This window comes from Panthera leo, chromosome C2 (assembly GCF_018350215.1).
Source record: "Panthera leo isolate Ple1 chromosome C2, P.leo_Ple1_pat1.1, whole genome shotgun sequence".
Taxonomy (NCBI): domain Eukaryota; kingdom Metazoa; phylum Chordata; class Mammalia; order Carnivora; family Felidae; genus Panthera; species Panthera leo.
In genome coordinates, this window is record NC_056687.1 from 60,902,569 (window position 1) to 60,924,505 (window position 21,937).

At 37.1% G+C, this 21,937-nt stretch overlaps 1 protein-coding gene across 4 annotated transcripts in view; it reads right to left on the bottom strand.

The window, feature by feature from the left end:
* ZBTB20 (zinc finger and BTB domain containing 20) overlaps nt 1-21,937 on the bottom strand; it is a 764,386-nt gene that overhangs the window by 516,810 nt on the left and 225,639 nt on the right. For all 4 annotated transcript variants that reach the window (XM_042954830.1, XM_042954828.1, XM_042954831.1 and 1 more), the window contains exons 7-8: nt 19,453-19,583; nt 17,220-17,292 (exon numbers count right to left, since the gene is read on the bottom strand). The gene's annotated coding sequence lies outside the window, so the exon portion shown is untranslated. The remainder of the gene's footprint in view (nt 1-17,219; nt 17,293-19,452; nt 19,584-21,937) is intronic.

Here is a 21,937-nt window from a genome sequence, read left to right on the forward strand (position 1 = left end):
TACTAATGTTTACTCAATTAAAAAAAAAAAAAAAAAAAAAACTTCAAAAGGAAAACAATGTGGAGAGCAAATAACATCCCAAACTTGATGTGACCCTCCTAACATTTCCATAAGGCCTCTGAAGGTGGAGAGTGGAAAACACCCTGAGCTGGGATTTAGGAATCTTGATTTTAGTTTCAACAATTTCACTATCTGGCTGTGTGGCCTCAGATAAGTGGCTTAACCTCTCTGGCTATGTGATCCTTCATACTTCAAACGATGGAGGTGGTTATTAAGTGATGTCTAAGAGGTCTTCTAGGGGTAAAAGTTTCCCAATTCACAATAGTAATAATTAACGTTTGATGGTGCTTTACCACCTATAAGTGGTTTCCACATATATTATCTAATTTGATCCTCATGCCAGTTCTGAGGTAGCATTATTATGATCATGCCCATTTTTACAGGAGAGATTCAGAAACCACAAAATGGCAGAGTTGGCATTGAACAGATGTTCCCAAGAGGAAAGTACCCCTTCAGTAAAAGAAGAAGCTGATGCTAACAAGGATAAGCAATAGCAGATAATTTAGGCTGGGAGCCCTTGTTTAGGGGTGCAACAGAATTTCTGGATGCTGCATCGGGGCGATGATAATCCACTATGTGGAATGTTATCTGATGATGTATTTATCAAAAAAAAAACTAATAAAAAGAAAATTAAAAAAAGATACAATAATTGTTACTGCACTACACCCTAATGAATTATTGTGTTCAAGGTTCCTACAAAAAAAAAAGTAATATTATACTCGGCTTATGTTTTAATTGATTTATTAATATTTTATCACAGGAATGTAATTTAAGCTCCTCATGATTTAGATCTCATAAACCTTTAGCATTTTGCAAATTCAAATTCCAATTTAAAGCCAGGGCGAGCAATTAACTTTTCTATCATCTTGTCAGGGGAGAAGGTTCGTGTTTAATTTGAGACAAAGTGACAGAAATATATATACACTGTATGCATTACTCCAATTTAATTTATGAGTCAGCACCATCCACCTTCAAAATGTAGATTTAATAGAAGGGGAGGAAGAAAAGGCCGTGCTGTCATGATAGGGCTGTGATATCTGCCCTGAATTTCTTACACATATATCCATAGTCCCCTGTTTGTTGAGATATCAGGCTAGATTGATTGCGGGCCTATTTCTAATTCTTGTGTTTTAAATTCCGTTAGTAATTATTTGCTCATATAGCACACCATCTCATGGATACCACAGGTAGCTCCTACCCCTGTGTCCACGCCTACTCCTAACCCCTCCTCTATTCTCGGTTTCTGGAGAGCTGCCCCTCCAGGTTTATCCTGAAGCTAGCTAAGTGAGACACACTAGGGAAAAGATTGCCTTTCGTTTATTTCTTCATCCCCTTTCTCATTTTCCAAAGCAATCTTTTCAATGCTCTTTACCTAAAACAAATAAGCAGACAAAACAAAAAACAAACAAACAAAAAACAAAAAAACCTCCCCACAACTTATAGGATACGCATTACAAGTTAAAACCATGGTATTTTCCAGTGATCCTTTACAAAATATTTAAGGACAGGGTCAGAAGAAATGAGCTCAAACCCCAGAAGGTAGTCAGGTGAACTGAAGGGAAGTACTTCCCTTTGGTGGTTATTAAACACTGGAACAGGGCTGCAGAGAGAGGTTAAGGAATTCTTCCTAGCTCTGTTATCCTATAATTCACCAAAGGCGCACAATGCTCTATGCTGATGAGATGAGTTACATGACATCTCCTCCCTGGTTCAATCAAAGGGAAGCAATTTACATCTCAAACCAGTTCTCTCATCAGTGGGACATAAAGACTGCAGAACAGAGACACAGCAAATGTGCTTATTTATACAGCATCAACTCAGTTGCCACTGTTCTTTATTATTTTCCTTTGCTCCCTCCTCCTCTGTATGGTGGCCATTTTGAATAGGATGCTTTAAATTCTAAAGTGAGAAAAATACAGGACTAAGAACAATTCAGGATCAAAATTAACTAAAGATTTCTTGTGATTCTGACAATCACTGGCCTTTGTAGTGTCAGGCCAATCCCTTTGTTCTATTTAAAAATAAAATTGGATTCCCTTTGCAGACCACAAGAAGGGAATTAGAAGATGGTTAATGGAAAACTCTGGAAGGTAGCCTGACAAATGTTTATTCACTTTCCAGGCATGCAATTCAGTGGTACATAAGTGAATGCAGTGCATTTGTCAAAGAAAGGCTATGTTGAATGAGTGTGAGTTCTTCATTCATAAAACAAGCTTATTTTACTAATAGTCTCTATTAATCTCAGCTTAATTATGTCAGACGTTTTGCACTTGCACACAACCGTGAAAATCGCCAAAAGTGCATTTACTGCACCTGCTTAAATGCAGTCATATCCCTAAAAACTACTGCAGGAGCAAACGCTCCCACAGACATGGCTTTTAGGCAGAATATGGGATTATGGCAGAGGGGTTTAAATACATGAGGTAAAAATGGTAATCATATTCATCAAGTACACAAAGAAGTAAAAACAAGAAGCTCTAGATAATTTTTAGTGGACTCACTAAAATAACAATAACAGCTTGATGAAGAGAACATGATTGTCGAAAGCTTGTCCATTTTACATTTTCTCTTTACACAGTGCAATAAAAAGGGAGCACCTGCAGTTTCTACTTGTGTTTTTTTTTCTTCTTCTTCTTCTTCTCTGATGTTAAAAGAAATCATGGGCCATCATGTTTGTTTTAGGAGCTAGTAGTCTAATCTCTAATACACATTCCCTACCCCAAACTTACATTTGAGCCCTATGGGAATACCTGTGCTGTTCAGAGGCGATCTGCAGTCTCAAAGTACAGTCTTTGCTTCACACCCCTTTTCTTCATTCAAATACGTCAGCCCTTTATCACTTCGGAAATTCTGCTCAAACAGGGCTTCTCTGTCATGAGCCTTTTTAGACAAAATATGTTGTGATTTCCATTATTTGGTTGCATCTACTTTAGTATAGATACCAGCTGCTACAGCATCACCATTGTGGTGTCCTAATACTTATCCAAAAAAAAAAAATATCGTTAACTACACATTGTGGATATTTGAAAGTGCCTAAGAAAGCCATAAACTTAATTACATTGGAGAGCTGGTGTGAGCTCACATGAAATTTGAGCTATCATTATTAAAAATAGAAATTGCATTTACTTAGTGCTTCTTACAGTATACCAGTCAGCCTTAAATTTTCAAGGTTTTATAATGAGACAAAACAATATTTTTAAAGAAAAAACAGAAAATGAAGAATTTAATAGAAACATTTTACATGTCAAAAGAATCATTCTTCCTCTTCGTCCCTTTTTACCTCCCTTTTCTTCCCTCTTTTCTTTTCTTCCCTCTCTTTTCTTCCCTCTCTCCTTTTCTTCCCCTTTTTTCCCCTTCTTTCCTTCTTTTCTTCCCCATTCCTTCCTCCTTTCACCCTCCCCCCACCCTATCTTCTTTAATTTGGGGGAGGTGGTATTTAACTTTGAGTAAGGAAATCATATTTTTGTTTCAGAATCCATATGCTTTTACTACTCAAAGCACTGAGTTAGAGGAGGAATGAATTCTTATGGTATTCTTTTTTTTCCCCTCGGAGTCTAGAACTATCCTTCAGGTATCAAGCTATTTCCAAACAGTCCTACAACAGCCTCCAATATTCCACACTGTAGTCTGTATTATATCTTGGGAAGGTAGTCTTTCATAAAAGACTGCAATAGTCAGTGAAGAACTATTTTTTTCCAATTATTTTTGTAAAGGCACAGAGTAAATGACAGTGGAATTAGATAAAGCAAAGGTTCAAACTGAACTTCACAACTACAATGTCACTAACAGGCATCATCTGCTTGCGGTTGGTTCTACATATCTAGATTCAAGTCTGAGGCTTTGAATAATCTTTAATAGACAAGACAGGATAAGGGACTAACTCGCCTTTCATGTTCCAATACTATAGAAGGTATTGGAGAAAAATTTCTTTCCACTGTGAATACCATATATACAAAATTCTGAAATTATGTCAAAGTGAGGATCTGATTATGTGTTTTACAAAATGATTTGCCATAGGCTTCCACTGAGGAGATAGCAACTCCAAGTATGTCAAAATTTAATTTTCTTTTATCTTCATAAACTTTTTAAGAAAGGGTGCCATAATATAAGATATGTCAGTATCTTCAGAACAAGCAGAGGTTTCCCGAGGCAGAAAAATATTATGGATTATAACATTACAACAGATGCTCCTCATACTCCTGCATCCAACAAGATCGGTTCAACCAGTGGGCAGAAGGTGCTTATAGGTGATCATGAGGGTAGATGTTTTCTAAGTGGAGAAAGGCTAAAAAATAAAAGAGCACCTACAGGTGTGCATTCATTCATCTCTCTTGCCCTACAGTCACCCTGCATCTCTCATGGATGTGCATTAACTGTCTTGTGGCACTACTTCTCAAAGCACTCTTGGAGGACTAAACTTCAGGTGTTACTAGGAGAGATTTGATCCTGTGCCACCAGACAAGGCATTCAATCCTTCTATGGTTTTACTAAAATCAAAAATAGCATGAAGACACCTTAAAATCTAAGATTGGAACTCACATTGTAAGGATGCCTCAATGTCTTCCACCATATAAGGGTGTATAAGGAAAATTAAGTGTACATCATATGGGTCAGTTTCTACCTGGCTCTTCAGGATTTTAGAGATTGTCAAAGGTCATAAAGTATTCCTTCTTTCCTGGGACACGCCAGGCCAAGTCCCACCTCAGGGCCTGCAAACTTTATTTTACCTACGCCTAGAATGTTCTTTCTCCAGAGATTGGCATGTTCACTCTCTTCCTTTTGTCTGGTCTCTTCTAAAATTGCCTTTTCAGGAAATCTACACTGAACTTAATATTCTAAAAGAGCTTGCCACACCCCACCCTTGCTACCATACCCTGCTTGATTTTCTTCATTGTATTTATTCTTTCCTAAAATTATCTATTTACTTGCTTCTTATCTGTCTTCTCTACTAAAATATAAGCTTGGTGAGCCAGACTTGTCTTATCCCCTGTGGTATCACTAGTGCCAAGAACTGTGCCTAATGCATATGGTGGGTAGTCACTATTTACTTGTCAAATAAATAAAACTTACAGCTAAGATACTCAGCTTTGAATTTTACAATTTAAACTCATTCCATCTGCTGAAGAGAGAGCATCACATACAATGACCCTTCACAGTCTAGACAATGTTTGAAGTAAACATGGAAGAATCACTATTCTGGGAAGAGTGTCTTCAGACCTGGTTTAAAATCACAGCCTGTTGCTGTGGGACATTTATGGTCTGCCATTTTGGTTAGACCACTGAATGGATGGAGTTAACCAAAGGGCTGACAAGACCCACACACGCACACACACACACACACACACACACACACCCCAAATAAACCCCACAAAACAACAAATCAAACAAAAGCCCTTGTTACTCTTGGAATTGGAGGGCATTACTACTTTAGTCCAAGACCACAACAGCTAAAGAAGAGAGATGAAAAGCAGGACTTTGGAAACCATTTCACCAGAGCTGCCACCTGTCATTTATATTAGAAGAAGCAATCATCCATCTGTCCAGACCAGAGAATCATAAAGTCCTAAATATCATATACTGACCCCAAACTAGTGATTTCTTAGACATGTTTTATATCACATAATAATGAAAGGGCATGATCTTTATTTATTTTCCTTAGATATACATTGAACATTTTCTTTAAGGTACATTCAACTTTTAAAATATGAACACCAATTAACTGAGGTGTTTTTTGGTAGAGGAAAAAATGTCTATCATAATTTTAGCGGCAATAATAGTTCTGTATATTTCTCTTAGCAAATTTAACCTCACATTTCTAAGCACTATGCAAACATTAATTTACTAAGTTCTGCTGTGTTCTCCATGTGAATTAGATGATCACATCTTCATTATTTTCAGGTGAGAATAACATGGAAGGGCTCATAGCTTGCCAAGACCAAACAGCAATAATAATAATAATAATAATAATAATAATAATAATAATAGAGATACCTTTTTCTTTTTGAAAGGGAAGATTAATGAAATAAAGTAAGAATATACCTAAAATAGCATATGCTGATAACTCAGCATAGAGGCTAAGGGCTCTGAATAAACATCCCTGAAAATAGTAGAGTCAATCTTTAAAAAGAGCAGTTAGCAATTACTGAGCATTCAATATGTGCTGGGCACTGTTCTAAGAGCTAGAGTACACAAGGACTTTGTTTCTTGCTCACCACTGGGAACTAGGACTGTGCCCAGGCCAGAATGTACGGTGAATCAATACTTGTGATCAATGTATGAATGACAGAAGAATCCTTGGTTCCAAGTGACTCAATTGTCTAGATTTTGTAACACAACCTGTTTGTATGTTGGGAACAGCCTACACAAATGCTTGCTCTTGGAAATGGGGGAAAAAGGAAGAGATTTGACTTGACCTAATGTGTAGGTAAATCTAGGGTAATAATGAGTCTTTTTATAATAGAGTTCATCTATTTAATAAACATTTGTTGAACACACACTATATGCCAGGTATTGTAAGAGGTTCTAGAAATAAAGACAAGGTGCTTGTTGCTACAGAGCTTAAATTATTGTTTATGTGTCTGAGAGGAGGATATCTTTGTATATAATGTAATTACAAGGCAAGAACTTTCTGTAAACCAGTGATTCTTGTTTGTTTGTGTTTACCATTTTACTATCCTAACTTGCTAATGTTATGATAATTCAGCCCATAAGGAAACTTTAGCAAAATGTAGGTGTACTGATTAATTAAAACGTATCTCCATAAAATGGAGTGGCTATCTGACAATTACCTACACAAATTGATTAACGCATGGAAGACCATTTAGGCATGAGGATGAGTTCTGGAAGGTATGAGTCATCTATTTTACCTACCTATACTGTCAATTCTCAGCTTCATCTATACAAGTCTTCAGCTTCATTTGGGCTGTCCCAAATTGGAATCCAGATGCAGCTCTTAATAGATAAATTTAAGGATAACACCATTTCAATGAAAAGAAATAAGTACACAAAATAATATAAGACAAATAAGGTCTTCCCAACTCCCTATCACATATGGACTAATTAGAAAAGTTATTGCTACGAAGGTTGGCAGTCTCACGCGTGTTCACCCTCTGGGACTATAACATGTGCTACTTCCTTCTACTACACAAATTCTCTCAAAGCATAACTGACCAAAGTATAGCTTGTTGAGGAGTATGCATAAATGAATTAATTTCACTCTGATAATCCACTTGAGATGTCTGGTTTCTCTAAAACAATCTCAGTTCTTTTGGCTTTACTTTTACATGAAATTAAGCTTTTGCTCGTTCTCTCTCTCAAATATAAAATAAAACACGAGAAAAAAAAGGAGGGATGCCTGGGTGGCTCAGGCAGTTAAGTGCCTGACTTTGGCTCAGGTCATGATCTCACTGCTCATGAGTTCAAGCCTTGCATCGGGCTCTGTGCTGACAGCTTGGAGCCTGGGGCCTGTTTCAGGTTCTGTCTCCATCTCTCTGTCTGTCCCCTTCTTGCACTCTGTCTCTTTCAAATATAAAATAAAACATGAAAAATAAATTTTAAAAATTAAGCCTTTGCACATATTTCTACTTGTAAACTGACTCTTCACATATGCTATGGAACCTGAGCTCTGTAAGAAAACCAAGGGGTCCAAGGCAACCTAAGTTTGACGTTTAACCATTTCTAGCAGCCTACTTAATGTTCCTCCTCCAAAAATAAAGCTGAAATATATGTTTTAGCTGGGAATTCAGCAATGCTGGCAAAACATTCTAAGTACTTTTTGGCAAATGAAGAAAATTTTAAAAATTACATTTGATTTTCAGTATATTGAAATCAAGAACTAAATACAGGTAACAGATCTGCTTCAACCTGCTGCCCTGTGCATTTGTAATACTGAAATTTGATATCTAAAAATTACTCTTGTATACAGAATTACTCAAAATTCCCTTTCTGTTTACACACATTTATGTCAATGATACAACAGCCTCAGGCATGCTTCTACCAATCTCCCTGTACATGTCCATTGACACTGTCTCTATCAAATTCAACCCAATAAAATTAAATGGAATTAAATAAAGCAGTCTGCTTGAACCTCAGTCTTTCTCATCTCTTATTGTATTGTATGTCTTATCATTTCTTATTTATTTAGCTAAGGCAAAAAGGTTTCTAGACACAATTACATTTTCTTTCCTGGTCTCCTATTAAGTATTTTTTTCTTTGAGTAATGTTGTTCATGTCAATTGCCACAAATAAGTAAATAAATAATCCTAATAGTTCTATGAAAATAAAAAGGATATGATAAAGTAACTGCTATCTCATACCAGAGAAGACATTTTCATCTGATGTTTACCCACAAAATTTTCATCTGATTCCATTCGTTTTCACATAACAATATCTACAACTATTGCCTACTTGCAGAAGATTCCAAGTTGTAGGAGGCAGGTGGGTGGTAGGTAACTCAGAGAGAAACTTGGTAAGGAAGGTTTCCACCTCCAGCTTCAGGAGTTAAAGTTAAAAACAAATCAATGAGAATACAAAAGTGGTGACGATGAAACGCAATTCACTTCCGGTTTCTACCCCCACTCTCAGGCAAGAAGGTGCCTCCCATTTCTCCCCATTGTTTCCACATTCCCCTCAACCTGCACATGGGTTTTATGTTTCCCCTTCAAGGCTACCCTTAATATTAATTTTAACCTGATTTCAAGTGTTAATAAATATTTTGTAGTGAGGGGGAAATAAGACACACAATGATTTTCTCTGGAGTGCTCTTTGCCTAAGCAACATCCAGATGACAACCAACCTCTCATTAATCTCTTGAAAAAAAGTCAGTAAGTTTCTTATGTCCTTCATACAGGATTGCTGTTTATTATAAATTGTGCTGAAGGACCCCACACACAGCAAACTGAAGCATGTGGCATTTAATCCATCACACAGAAGGATCAAGGATTGAGTCAATACTTCTAGGGCTTCTACCCCCCCAACTATGCATTTCCATGGTGCCCATTTCCATGGTGTTTAGACCTTCAAACAAACACATTTGTCTAAAAACAAATACATATGTAGGAAAACAGTTCTCCAGGGCTCTTGCCTTTTCAGCGGCTTTTGGTTGACAGATGACAAATCAGATACAACATTCTGAAATTCTGAGCCTTCTTGTCTTATATAGTGGAGAGAGAAATATCTGGTCCCAGATAGTGGATCTTTCATGGCTTCTATTAAACACGCAAGAGAGTTACAAAATGAGGTCCTAGGATTTTCATCCCACAATGGACTCCTCCTTGACTTCTTTTCACCTCCCATCCATTGGTTTCAACTTCATTTTGAGTATACATGCAATTATTCTGAATGAAAAACATTATTTTTATTCTCTCTCTCTTTCAAAAAAACAAGTTTTCTAAGAAATCTGTTTCAAAGCAATGCTATCTATAATATGTTAATGTGCTTTTAATACTTTTCTAGATTTCATAAATCTTACCCATCTTAGGAACAGCTGGGATAATTTGAAGGCAACTGAAGAAATCTCTCCTCTATAGTCTTCCTGTGGCTGAAATTCTATCACTTAAAGTTTATAGATGAAAGCAATATCCCTAGAAATCTTTTGATTCTTTGTTAGTCTGGGAAGGATACTATTTTATTCCTATCTTAGAGATGAGGAAACTAAGACATAGAGAAGTTAAGCAACTTGCCTAAAGTTTCTCGGTAAGTCAAAGAGTCAAGATTTGAACTCACGGAGTCTAACACCAGAGCCTTAACTATGACATTATACTGCTTCCCTGCAAAATAGAGGTTAGCAGAGAAGAATGACTAAATGCCTCATTTCACCACTTACTAGCTATGTGACTTGGGCAAGGGTCTCAATCTCCCTGAACCTTTATTTCCTTGTGCAAATAAAAAGTAGCTAGCCTTCACTGAGTACTACACTATGTCCCAGTCTTCAAAGCTAAGTGTTTTATATGTATTATTTCATTTGATTCTTACAATAACTCAACAAGGTATATAATACTATCATCCCCAATTTAGACATGAGGAAACTGAGGTTAAGTAACCTGCTTATTGTTAGACAGCAAGCGGGGCAGACGGAATTTAACTAAGGGCAATCTCACTATAGAAATCATACATTTAATCATTAAATTTGGTGATAATAACCAATAGTATTTACCTCATTGAGTTTTGGGCTTTATTTTGGCCAGGATTAAATTAGGTAAACCATGTGTGATGGTTACTTTTACGTATCAGCCTCACTGGGCCACAGAGTGCCCAGATATTTAGTCTGATATTATTCTATGTGTATCTATGAGAGTGTTCCTGGATGAGATTAACATTTGAATTGGTAGACTGAGTAAAGCAGATTGCCCTCCCTAATGTGGGTGGGCCACATACAATCAGCTGAAGGACTGCACAGAACAAAAAGGCAGGTCCTCCTTGGAGTAACAGAGAAATCCCCTTAACTTACTGCCTTTGAACTGGGACATCAGTGTTTTTCTTTCTTTGGATTCTAACTAAAACACTGATCCTTCCTGAGTATTGAGCCTACTGGCCTTTGGACAAAAACCATCCCATCGATTTCCTGGGTCTCCAGCTTGCCAACTGCAGATCTTGGGACTTATCACTCTTCATTATAATGTGAACTAATGCCTTAAAATAACTTCATATATGCATAAATACAACTCTGTACATATGTATCTCCTATTGATTTGTGTATATGTATAATGTATATAGACATATATATCTCCTATTGGTTCTGTCTCTCTAAAGAACCCAACAAATAATGGCATGTAATGTGCCTAGTGTCTGACATACAGAAATAGTCAATAAATGCTTCTTAAATTTCTTTCCCAAGTAAAGCCAACATAAAAGAAATTATAAAAGGACAAAGCCTCCTTCAGTAATGAGAGCAAAGATCAGTGCAGAGGAAGAAGATGAATAGTCTGTGGGCCCTGGGCTCTTAAGAAAGGAGTGGGGGCAGAGGGGAGTGGTTAAAACACAATTTGCAGCAGGTCAGATGCTTAGCTTCTTTCTGTAAAAGAAGAGATGGTAGAGACACTGGTTTGATCTAGAATAAAAGCTACTAGCATCTTTCCCTAAGTAACATGGAAGGGAATTTTGGCTCCCTACCATAATGACAAACTCAGTGAGAATACAGAAGTGAACTTCTCCTTACAGAGGTAAAAGGTTACAGGGAATGAATTGACAGAAAAGGTCAGGTTTGTTTAATGCCTGACTTACAGTGCACTAATCCAACCAATCCAGCTCCTACATATGTACTTTGTTCCCAGCTATAAACTATGGGGAATAAAAAGACTTCTCTATGGAACAGGTTAGGGCCCCAAGTTTTTCAGCTAAAAACATCCTAGAAGTGGCATATTGAAGTTTCCTAACGTATGTGATTTACACTGATACCCTTGAAATACTGACTTAATCACTCCTATCCACCACGGCCATCACTCACAAACATCTCTCCTTGAACGTCTCCTTCTAAATATCATTATTCAGTTAGGGATAGCCAGTAACATGACCTCAAGAAATCCACACAGGAGGAAAAAAGTGGGCTTTCCTCTTAAGAGAGTGTGTGTTTTGCCCATCATCTGAGCTAAAAAACAAGGAAGCTGCAACAGCTGGGAAAAGAAGGAAAAGCAATTTAATTCTTTAATTGTTAAAATAGAAAATAAAAGCAATCTGTACAATTCCAATGTGTGGCATCTATGCTGATTTTCTCAAGGAAAAGTGCTTATTGTCAACCAAATCCCCAGAGTAACCACAGCTGACACACTTCTCAGCATTAGAACGCTTGGCAACTGGAAATAAGGCCTGTTCCTTTCCCAGGCAGATGAAAAGCCAGGCCCTCCCCAAACAAAACCAGTGCAGCTTTTCTTGACTCTTCAGCTGCCTGCGTGTCTTCTGAACATAGCAGTTTGTCCTGTGCAGTGGGACTCTTGTGGAGCAAATGTATTTGGCCCAAAGCACCAAAACCAATACAATGAATATTTCTATTCTTTTGGCTACTTTAACTAGGAAACCCTTACTGCCCACTCAAACGTTGCCACTGCTGATGTACACATAATTGTACAAAGACCTGAGGAGTACTGTCGATAAACAGAAAAATAAGTCCTGCTAAAGAATGCCTAAACATGCAAAGGAATGCAAATCCTTTACCATACACAGGATCTTTGTTTATACCAGTTGCGCATGGCCAATAGAAGAGGCCATGAAAAACACTTTTTAATAAACAAATTGTCATCTCGCATTAGCTTATACCAATAGAATTCTTCCAAGGTTTTTTTCATAATAAAATGTGTATAGATTGTTTTGATTATTTTTCATTCTCATCAGAGGGAAAAAAAATCACCTAACTTAAAGTGTTTCCTCTTGTGCGAAAGCAGGAAGCCAATTTCAAAGGCTACCATTTTAATAACAAACGACTTCATTTATACTTTTGTTAAAAAACAAGCCTATTTCCTTATCTGAGTTCTATGGAAGTCTTTCTTACTTTTCACACATTAAACTGCATGTGTGAAATTCTATCAGTGTTATTACCAATATTTATTCCTGATGGCCACAGCTTTTCTAATCTTTGTGTAGCCATATGTTTAACGTTACATAATCCAGTGGGAATTCCTTTTTAAAATACAATAAAATAAATGTGGGTTTATTAAACTATGTTCTTTTTTTTTTAAATGCCAAAAGTAAAAACACAAGAAAGTTTCCCAAATGGACATTAGATAATGTATACAGTTCACCTTATAAAAGATGTTATTTATGTCAGGAAGTCTTCACACAGACCTGGAAATCCCAGCCCTGGGGTGGCACCAAGTTCCCAGACACATCAACTGAGGTATGTCCACATATGTCAGTAGTCAATCTTACAGAGAATGATTTCTTGACACAACAGTTACGCTGGTTGAACTATAACTAATTCCTAAATAACAACGACAACTAACAGCGTTTTATCAGATAATGTTTACTTGCTATCATTTCTTATAGGAATCTTGATTAATTACCTCTCATCCTCCAAAGATTATTCCAAAACATAATAGTGCCTGAAATAAAAAGTTTTTTCCTCTGAACCTAAGCATGAATTTGCTGTGGTTAATATGAAATTGCTTTGCAGAGCTGACCCCTCACAAGTAAAAAAACATGAATTAAGAGCAGCATGTAGGTGAAATGTACTAGAAATCAGGCCATCTTGAGGGAACTACCATCTGATATGGATCACATACTAGTCGGCCATCATCCTTCCTCTCTTGTATTTTTCTGGTGTTAAACTTAACATCAAGAACAACTGATAGGGGCGCCTGGGTGGCTCAGTCGGCTAAGCATCCGACTTCGGCTCAGGTCATGATCTCGCAGTTTGTGGGTTCGAGCCCCGCGTCGGGCTCTGTGCTGACAGCTTGGAGCCTGGAGCCTGTTTCAGATTCTGTGTCTCCCTCTCTCTCTGACCCTCCCCCAATCATGCTCTATCTCTCTCTGTCTCAAAAATAAATAAACGTTAAAAAAAAAATTGAAAAAAAAAAAAAAAAAAAAAAAAAAAGAACAACTGATAAACAGAGCATAAATCACAGAAGCCCACAGATTCCTGAACACTGGGATAATTCTGAGCCTCACTTCTTCACTGTGTTGTGTTGGTGATGGAGGTGGAAATGTGAGAACAAAATAGTGGCGATGTTTTACCTAATTTTGATTAAAAAAAAAAAAAAGCTGCCAAGGAGAGAAACACACTAAAAAACAAAACAAACAAAAGAAAAAAAAAAACAGCCCATTTTGTTTAGTTTCTCAAAACAAAACAAAACAAAACACACCAAAAAGAGGGAGAGAAGAATCCCTCCTCTTTGTCTTAGCCACATTGAATATGGACAGAAACAGTGCCCTAGAATCTCTCTCATTTTCACCTCCAGCACCGATCTCTCCTCATCCTGTCTTTTCCTCACAAGTATCCCCCACTCCTTTCTTCTTCCCATTGTTCTTCCCATCTCTGTTCTTTTCCTCTTATTCTAGTAAACTCTTGCCACTCGGTAAGTCATCTGCCCCTCCCCCAGCCAAGGTCACTTTTCCGGTTGTTTTCCATTCCCCTGGTTCTACATTACCAAAGTCCTGACACTTCACCAGCATGAACAGAATTCTTAAAAGGAAGGGAAGGAGGGGAACTGAGAAGAATTTTCTTCTGTGATAGAAGAAAGTCAAGGGATATGAGCACTCATATGAAAATATGCAGGCCTCAAATTTTGTAAACCACTTGCTGCTATCCTCTTATTAAATCCTCTGCACATCGCATCTCCCATGTCATATTTTGGTTAGTTATCAGTCATAGATAGTTAACTTTCAACACACAGGGTAGGGAAGGTAGGTTACTCCCTGGCCTCTTTTTTTCATCAGGTCTATGGGTCTACATCTACACCCCAAATGTAAAAATCCATTAAACCGATTTTTCAGTATCTCCGCCTTCTTACAGTCTTCTGATAGCCATCATTTTATTTTTATTTTTAGAAGACCTTTTCACCTTCTTCTGGTCAGAACAATATTGTTCTTATTCATTTTCCTTTCCTTCCCAAATATCTTACCTCTGGCTTAACGTTACATGTGCTACTAGTACAAAATTCATTTTTCTCATTAAACAAGACCATCGTCTTCAAATCATGAGATCCAAACCATCCAAAGTAGGAGCCCTCTTTAATTATAATCAATAGAAGTGACTTAAACTCATATACATTTAAATGAGAAGTAGAAAGTGATGTTAAAGGATACATGGTTCAGGAAGATGAAGTGAATTATTTAAGGTCATAAAGCAAGTATGGAATCCAGCTTGGACTTGGATTCAGACCTTCTTTCTGACATGATCCCTCATTGTTTTTTCCTTGCATTCATTGATTGCTAAATCTCACCATTTCTTTTTTCACACATAAAAAAGCTACTGTCCGTATTCTTGTGACATAGTGTTCTCTTGAACACAAAAATACATTCATGTTGGAAAGTGAAGATTATTCACACAAAACATTAAACAGCTTGTAGGCCCTTCATAATACATTCCCAATTTAACTTTCTAGACTTCCTTTCTGTCACCTGATCCCCTGCTTTCCTGCCACCAATCAACTGTTTGTACACATAAGCTCTTATTCCTGCATAAAATTTATTTTTCTTCCCTCTTTCCTCCAGGAAAAGAAAATAAGAACTTTTTTTTTAAAGGGCAAACTTAGACATTATTTGTTCTTGGAAGCCTTCCCAGTATCTACTACATGAAGCCTCAACATCTTCTCTTCCTCAACACTTTTCCTACTCGTAGATCATATGTGTTACTGTTTTAAAACTCTTGCCCCTTGTTAGCTTGTGAGATTCCTCTTGGTAGAGCACATGATAAATATTGGGAATACAAGAATTAAAGACACTATCCTTGCCCTCAAGAAGTTTCCAGTATGGTCAGGAAATCGAAAACATAAACAATTATAGTCCAGCTCTGACTTAAACAGCATATTTCTGTATAATTGACTTGAGTTACAGTTGCACATATTTTTTTGTGTAATCAAGGCTATATTACATATGGTAAACACAAGTACCCCAAAATTGACTCAGAAAAAGCAGGCAAGTAGTCAACGTACATAAGAAGGAGAGCAAGGAGAAATAAACTATAAAGATGTAATGGGAGAAAAAAATACCAAGTTAATTGAAGTACAGGCTTAATGCAAGAAAAAGCAGCTTGGGGAAAGGAAGCAAGATATTTTTGGTAGCAAGAGCCAGAAAGGCTACAGTTGCCAGAAATGAAAAAGGGACTGACTATGGAGCAAAGCTATGTTCCAGGGTGCCGCTGGGCATTGACTGCAGTGATTTATATAGTTTATTTCAACTAATACTCATAACCACCCTGTGAAATAGGAACTATGAGGAAACAGAGGCTCAAAGCAGTTATGACTTGCTCAGCTAGTAACTGAAAGAGCCAGGATTCAAACTCAGTAACGGTGGATTCCAAAGTCCACCCTTTATATATTCAATTTTGACCTAAATCCAAGGAAGCTGTGTCCACAGAATTAGTCAAAAATTACCTTATTTTCTCAAAGATCAAAGTCTAAGAGAGACTGTGTATGAACCTAAAGCTCTTCACATCATTAATAGAAAATAAATTCATTTTATAGTATAATCAGATTATCTAAATAACTCTAGCACAGCATATTTGAAATGAAGATACCTGGGAAACCATCTAGTACAACTTCTTATTTAGCAAATATAAAGATACTAGTGCTAGCTAATTGAATTATATAGATTACTAAGGAGAAAAGTTTTGAGAAGGAATAAAGTACAAACTCTGTGTTCTTAAGCCTGCAGATCATGAGAAAAATATCATCTTGTCCTGTGTGGGTGAGCTCCATAATGCTGGGCACTTGTTTCTTTTTGAATAATTGCATCTCCATTATTCAGGATGGTAAATGGTACTGTTACTGGCACATAATACACATTTTATAAAATAGTAGTAGTTTCATAAAGGGATGAGTGGGTCTGTGTGTGGGAGTGTGTGTGATGTGGGTGCAAGTGTGTAATTAATCAGAAGTTTGGACATATTAGCTAAATTAATTTTTGTTTGCCATTTGGTTCATATCATTTTCTCCTTGAAACCTTCCAGCAACCTCTTAAAATGCCTTACATAGCAAGGTCTCTGCTTTAAAATGACTTCATCAGAAATCAAGTTTAGTATACTGTCAATGAGTGGAACTGGCAAGGTATCCTTTGGGTAGAATCATTGGGAATTTTTTAGACTTATCAAGAAATAACTCAAAATACTTTTGATAAAGTGGTAATATGAACATTTCATCTTCATCTTAGTTTTGGGGGGGATGGGGAACACAGAAGCAATGTTTCATTTCTAAAACCATGTTCCCATGAAGCTGAGCAGAAGGACTGCTTATAACAGAATTTTCCAGCCAAATTCTCAAAGGGCCCCCAACAGGCTTTCTCAATTTGTGGGCGCTGTCCTCTAACAATCTATTCCTTTCCAGACTCTCCTTGGAAACCAAAGATTTATGACATTCTCTTCATATTTTAAAATGAAATTGGTCCTGTTAAAATAAAAATGAAAACTGAAGGCCTGTCTTTATTCCAATACCAGTGCTGTCTGGACAAATCCCTCATTAATATGTCCTACTCTGAAGATATCACCCATGACTTTGCCTCTGTAGGAGTCTTACCATTATTTGGACATTTCCAGAAATCAAGCTCACTACAGGCATTTGTGAAGATGAGCTGTACTTAGGCAGAGGCCTGAAAAGGAAAAGTAAATAAATACTTGGTTTATCAGGTTGTAAAGGGGGAAGCAGACCCTCCCTTTTATAAATGACTTCTAAATCTCCTGCTCAAATTCCAGAGTAAAGGAAAAGTCACATGGACCGAACATATTTCTTTAAAAAAAAAAATGAATATTCACTTAGTAATCCTGAAATGCTTTCTGCTCTTTGAATACATTCAAACAAGTGGGTATCGCAGCATTTCACTGATAGCTTATCAAACCACAGAATAGAACAGGAGGAGTGAATAAAAAGGGCTTTCCTAGGGGAGCTCCATGGTCATTGTTCTATAAAAACATATGAACATATTGCTATAAACTCATCTTCACAGGAAGTCACCCAGCTTAATAAGCACAGACCTGCAAGTTAATATTAAAATTCACTTTGATTTCTGCAGCAACAAGGCTGATCCAACTAGGAGCTATTACATAAAACTCTTATTGTCATATTCGTCATCACCACCCTCAGTAGAGACCACTGCCAGCACCAAGAAGCCCTCAGTTCATCTCAGGAAATATGCTACACAGACGGCCATCCCACTAACAATGTGGTGGTGAGATGGCCCTGTTTATTTTATCAGAATGGCACTCCTTTAATTGTTCAATTCTCTTTATTGATGTCCTCTTTCATGTATAGGTCTATTAGATTCTACTTCCTCTACTGTCCTCCCAGGAATTGGTGCTTGCCAACTACAATAAGTTGTTTTGACAACTTGTCTAGCTATACAATACTCTATTTCTTTCCCTCTGCAGTCTTTTTGGCTTCAAATGAGTGCCTTCAAAATATAGCAGAGACTATCCAACCAAACTACGCAACAGGGGGAAAAACAGCTTTCGATGCGTAAGCACCGTCCTGCCAAAACCGCAGTCTTTCGTGTGCTCATAGTTCTCTCTCCTTTCCTCCTTATTTTTATGGAAAAATCCCCTTGCTATCTTGTCTACTCCTATCTTAATAAGGAATGACTGCCGTGACTACCCCATCAACCAACGCCATTCACCGCCAGCACCTCTGCTCTCCTCGTGTGCTTCAAGAAGAACTGATTAGCACTTTGCATAATTAACCTGATTAGCACTGTGCATAATCAAACTGATTAGCACTTTGCATAATTAAAAAGAAATAATAATAATAACAATAATAAGCACTAAGTAATATCAAAAGCTGTTAGTCCCACAGCCCTTTGGTTACCTCCAAGATGAGTTCGGTAGGGCATATTTTGCACCTTCACATGGAAATCTTTTCTTTTACTCAAAAGTCAAGAAAAATACATTAAAATGCTTTCAATCCATAGACCCATCATGATTTTAATATCCATATCAGTTATCAAAATAACCATTCTTGCCCATGTGTGCATTCCTCAGTTTCAGCCTTGCATATTTTACCCATATCAAAATGGACAACAGGTGGCTATAAAACCAAATAGATAAAAAATGTTTGGAATCAAATTAGAACAAGGATGTATGCTTCTTTCTTTTTTTAATTTTTTTTTTAGTTTATTTATTTTGAGAGAGAGAGAGAGAGAGAGAGAGAGAGAACATACGTGCAACTGAAAGAGGGGCAGCAGAGAGAGAGGGAGAGAGAATCCCAAGCAGGCTCTGCACTGTCAGCATGGAGCCTGATGCGGGGCTCAATCACATGAACCATGACATCATGACCTGAGCTGAAACCAGAAGTTGGATGCTCAACTGACTGAGCTACCCAGGCACCCCCAGGATGTATGCTTCTTATGTAGCTATAGAACTATCCTATGCATTGTTTCTGGGTTTTAATGAGGTATATGAAAAGAATTGGACAGCCTTTCAGGAAAACCTGGCTCTGATATTTACCCTGTGACCTCAGCTAAGTCACTTAACTTCTCAGTAGTTCAGTTCCCTCACCTGTGAAATGGAAATAATAAGGCCAGTTCTGAAACCTCAAAAGTTGCTGTGATAATAAAATAAAACAGTAATTTAGGAAGGTACTTTGTAAACTGTAAGGCACTACCTATACATGAGATTCCCCAATTCTAGGTCTCTAAACCTCTTATCCCCTAAATTTTATTTCATACCATGGACAATCTTAAACATTATGAACAATAATATAATTTTATATATTTAATGCCTTAGAATTAAAAAGTTACAAAATTTTTTGCATACTTTACCTTATTTCCTATTCAGTAGCTGAATGTGATTAGAATTTTGATTTGGAGTTATAATTTAGCTTTCGTCATTCATGTATCCGTTACACAGCTCTCTCATTTGTGTTTCTACAGAGGTTAAAATCAAGCTGTTGCTGGAAATGCATAAGAGAATAGAAGAAAATCTAGTATGTTTGTATTAACTTGGTACTGCAACTTAGAGAATTCTGCAACTTGCCTTTTCTCTACCAACCATGGCCAACCATCTGCTCCTGGTGACCTTCAAAGGATTCATTCCTTCCATCCCACTTTCCTCCAGGAATCTAGGAAACCATCTCAGATACTCTTCAGTCAGAATTTCTCTCTCTCTCTCTCTCTCTCTCTCTCTTTTTCTGGCGCTCCCATAATATTTTAGCTGTAACTCTACTGTGTATGGTTTGCTATGTTTTAAGTAGGTGGTATGTGTCTGATTCCTCTGGAACACTAGGAGCTCCCAGAGAGAAACCACTCTGGCTTTTCATCTTTGCCCCCCACAACAGCTGCCACAATGAGTGATGGACATGGTAAGCACTTGACACATTTGTTACTGTGGGCTTGAGGAAACTAGACAGTAAAGTATGTATTTCACTGTGTGCTTAACCTGTAACTGCTATATGCAAATCTGGGCAATTGCTTTACTAACTGTTTGCTGGGGACTACAAAGGTATTTGACATACCCATAACCACTTTATTGGCCATTAAAATGTTTAACATATGTCAAATTACTTTTTTTTTTATTTACTCAATCATTCATTTAGTCTTTCAAAAATAAATGTGAGTGCTTAGTAAGTGCTAAGTATTGTGCTAAACATTCAATATAGCATTGATCAAACTCAAAAAGAACTGTTGGTTCCTCTAAAGAAGTTTATAGTCTACGTATCTTTTAAGGAGCCTACAGTAGCTTTTATAAGGCTGGGGTGGACTAGCTTGGAAGGGGAACCTTAAAGTAGCCAAGATCATCAGTTGCAAGCTACCCACCATGGAGCCATAAGCCTCTCAACCTAAAGGAAAGGAACCCACAAAAGCAGTCAGTGTTCCTGAGCCAATCATCCATTTTACAATTCATTTAATTCAAGAAAGAAAATGCTGCTGTGGAGATTATTCAAGTCCAAATGTTCCTGGTGAAGGTGCTTCCAGTAATTCTGGGAAGGAAGCCAATCCCCTAGTTTTATATGTAAATATTTAAAAAACACACACATATATATAAGCACAAAGGAAAGGTCAGGAAGACGTAAGTCTTTTAAAAATCTATTTTAATAATTTTTTTCTATAACTGTCCACAGAAGTTTGGGCTTTTTTGTAGCCTTACATTTTCTTTTACACAATACACCTGCTTTTTTTTTCTAAACTAAATATTTCTTCCATCTAATGACTCTCTTTATTAGACAGCATCTAATTTGCATACATTTACATACAATTTAACTGCTAGCTTGTGAGAACAAAGAAATGGCTCTGTATTGTACTGAAGGACAATACTCAGTAAAGGAAGGTATAAAAACCAACCAGCTCAGTGACTGTGTAAGCTCTTTGTTTCAAATATACCAGGCTTTTTTTTTCAACATACCAGTTAAAAGGGGCAAAAATTATTTCATCAAACAATGAAAGATACAGCACTACTTTGTTTAACTGCCCATTTCTTCCCCAGCTTGGTTACTACAATTCAGGGGTCCAAGTTCCCTGAATCTACTATAATTTCCTTTATTAGATTTGATGGATTCAATCCCTCCACATATTTTTGTTTAGAGTCTTATTCCTAAATCCACCTGGGATTCCACTGTGATAAAGCTCTGTTCCGATGCTAATTTGTGCTGCCACAGGCCTTGTTCCACTAACCGTCAGGGTAGATATGACATGCTGTTCACCAGTGAAAAATGCCTACCCTTACCCTTAGTAAGAACAGATTTTACTGAGACTTCAGGGCTTTCTGTACGTTATGAACCAACTCTTCAAAAGAAATGTTTTTCAGCATCCACTGGGGAGTAGATGGGAAAGGAAGACCTGAATATAGGGAGAGAATATATGCTGAAGGAGAAGTGAGAGATAAAAAGTTGAGTCAACTGCTCTCCACTTTGCAATGGCACCATTTTTGTAAGTCTCCAAACCCGGAAGACTACTGAGAGATTTGAATAAGAGAAGAAAAGAAAAAAAAAAGAAAGAAAAAAAAAAAAAAAGAACTGGAAACCAGGGGTCCTTGATCCTCCTTTGAAAGTGAATTCATACACTCTGTGACACAGGGTAAGTCACTATGACTCTTCTCTGTACCTCTCATCTTTGACGCATGGAAAGGGAGATTATAGAAAGCAATCTTGAAGAGTTTGTTCAGTGTTTTGTAAATATTAACTATTGAAAACACATGAAATAAGTAATAAAGCTGCGGTCACAACCAACTGAAAATAAACACTAGAGGGATTTGAGTTTCTGAAATGCCATGTGTAAAATACCACAAAAAATGAAATATGGTATACAAAAA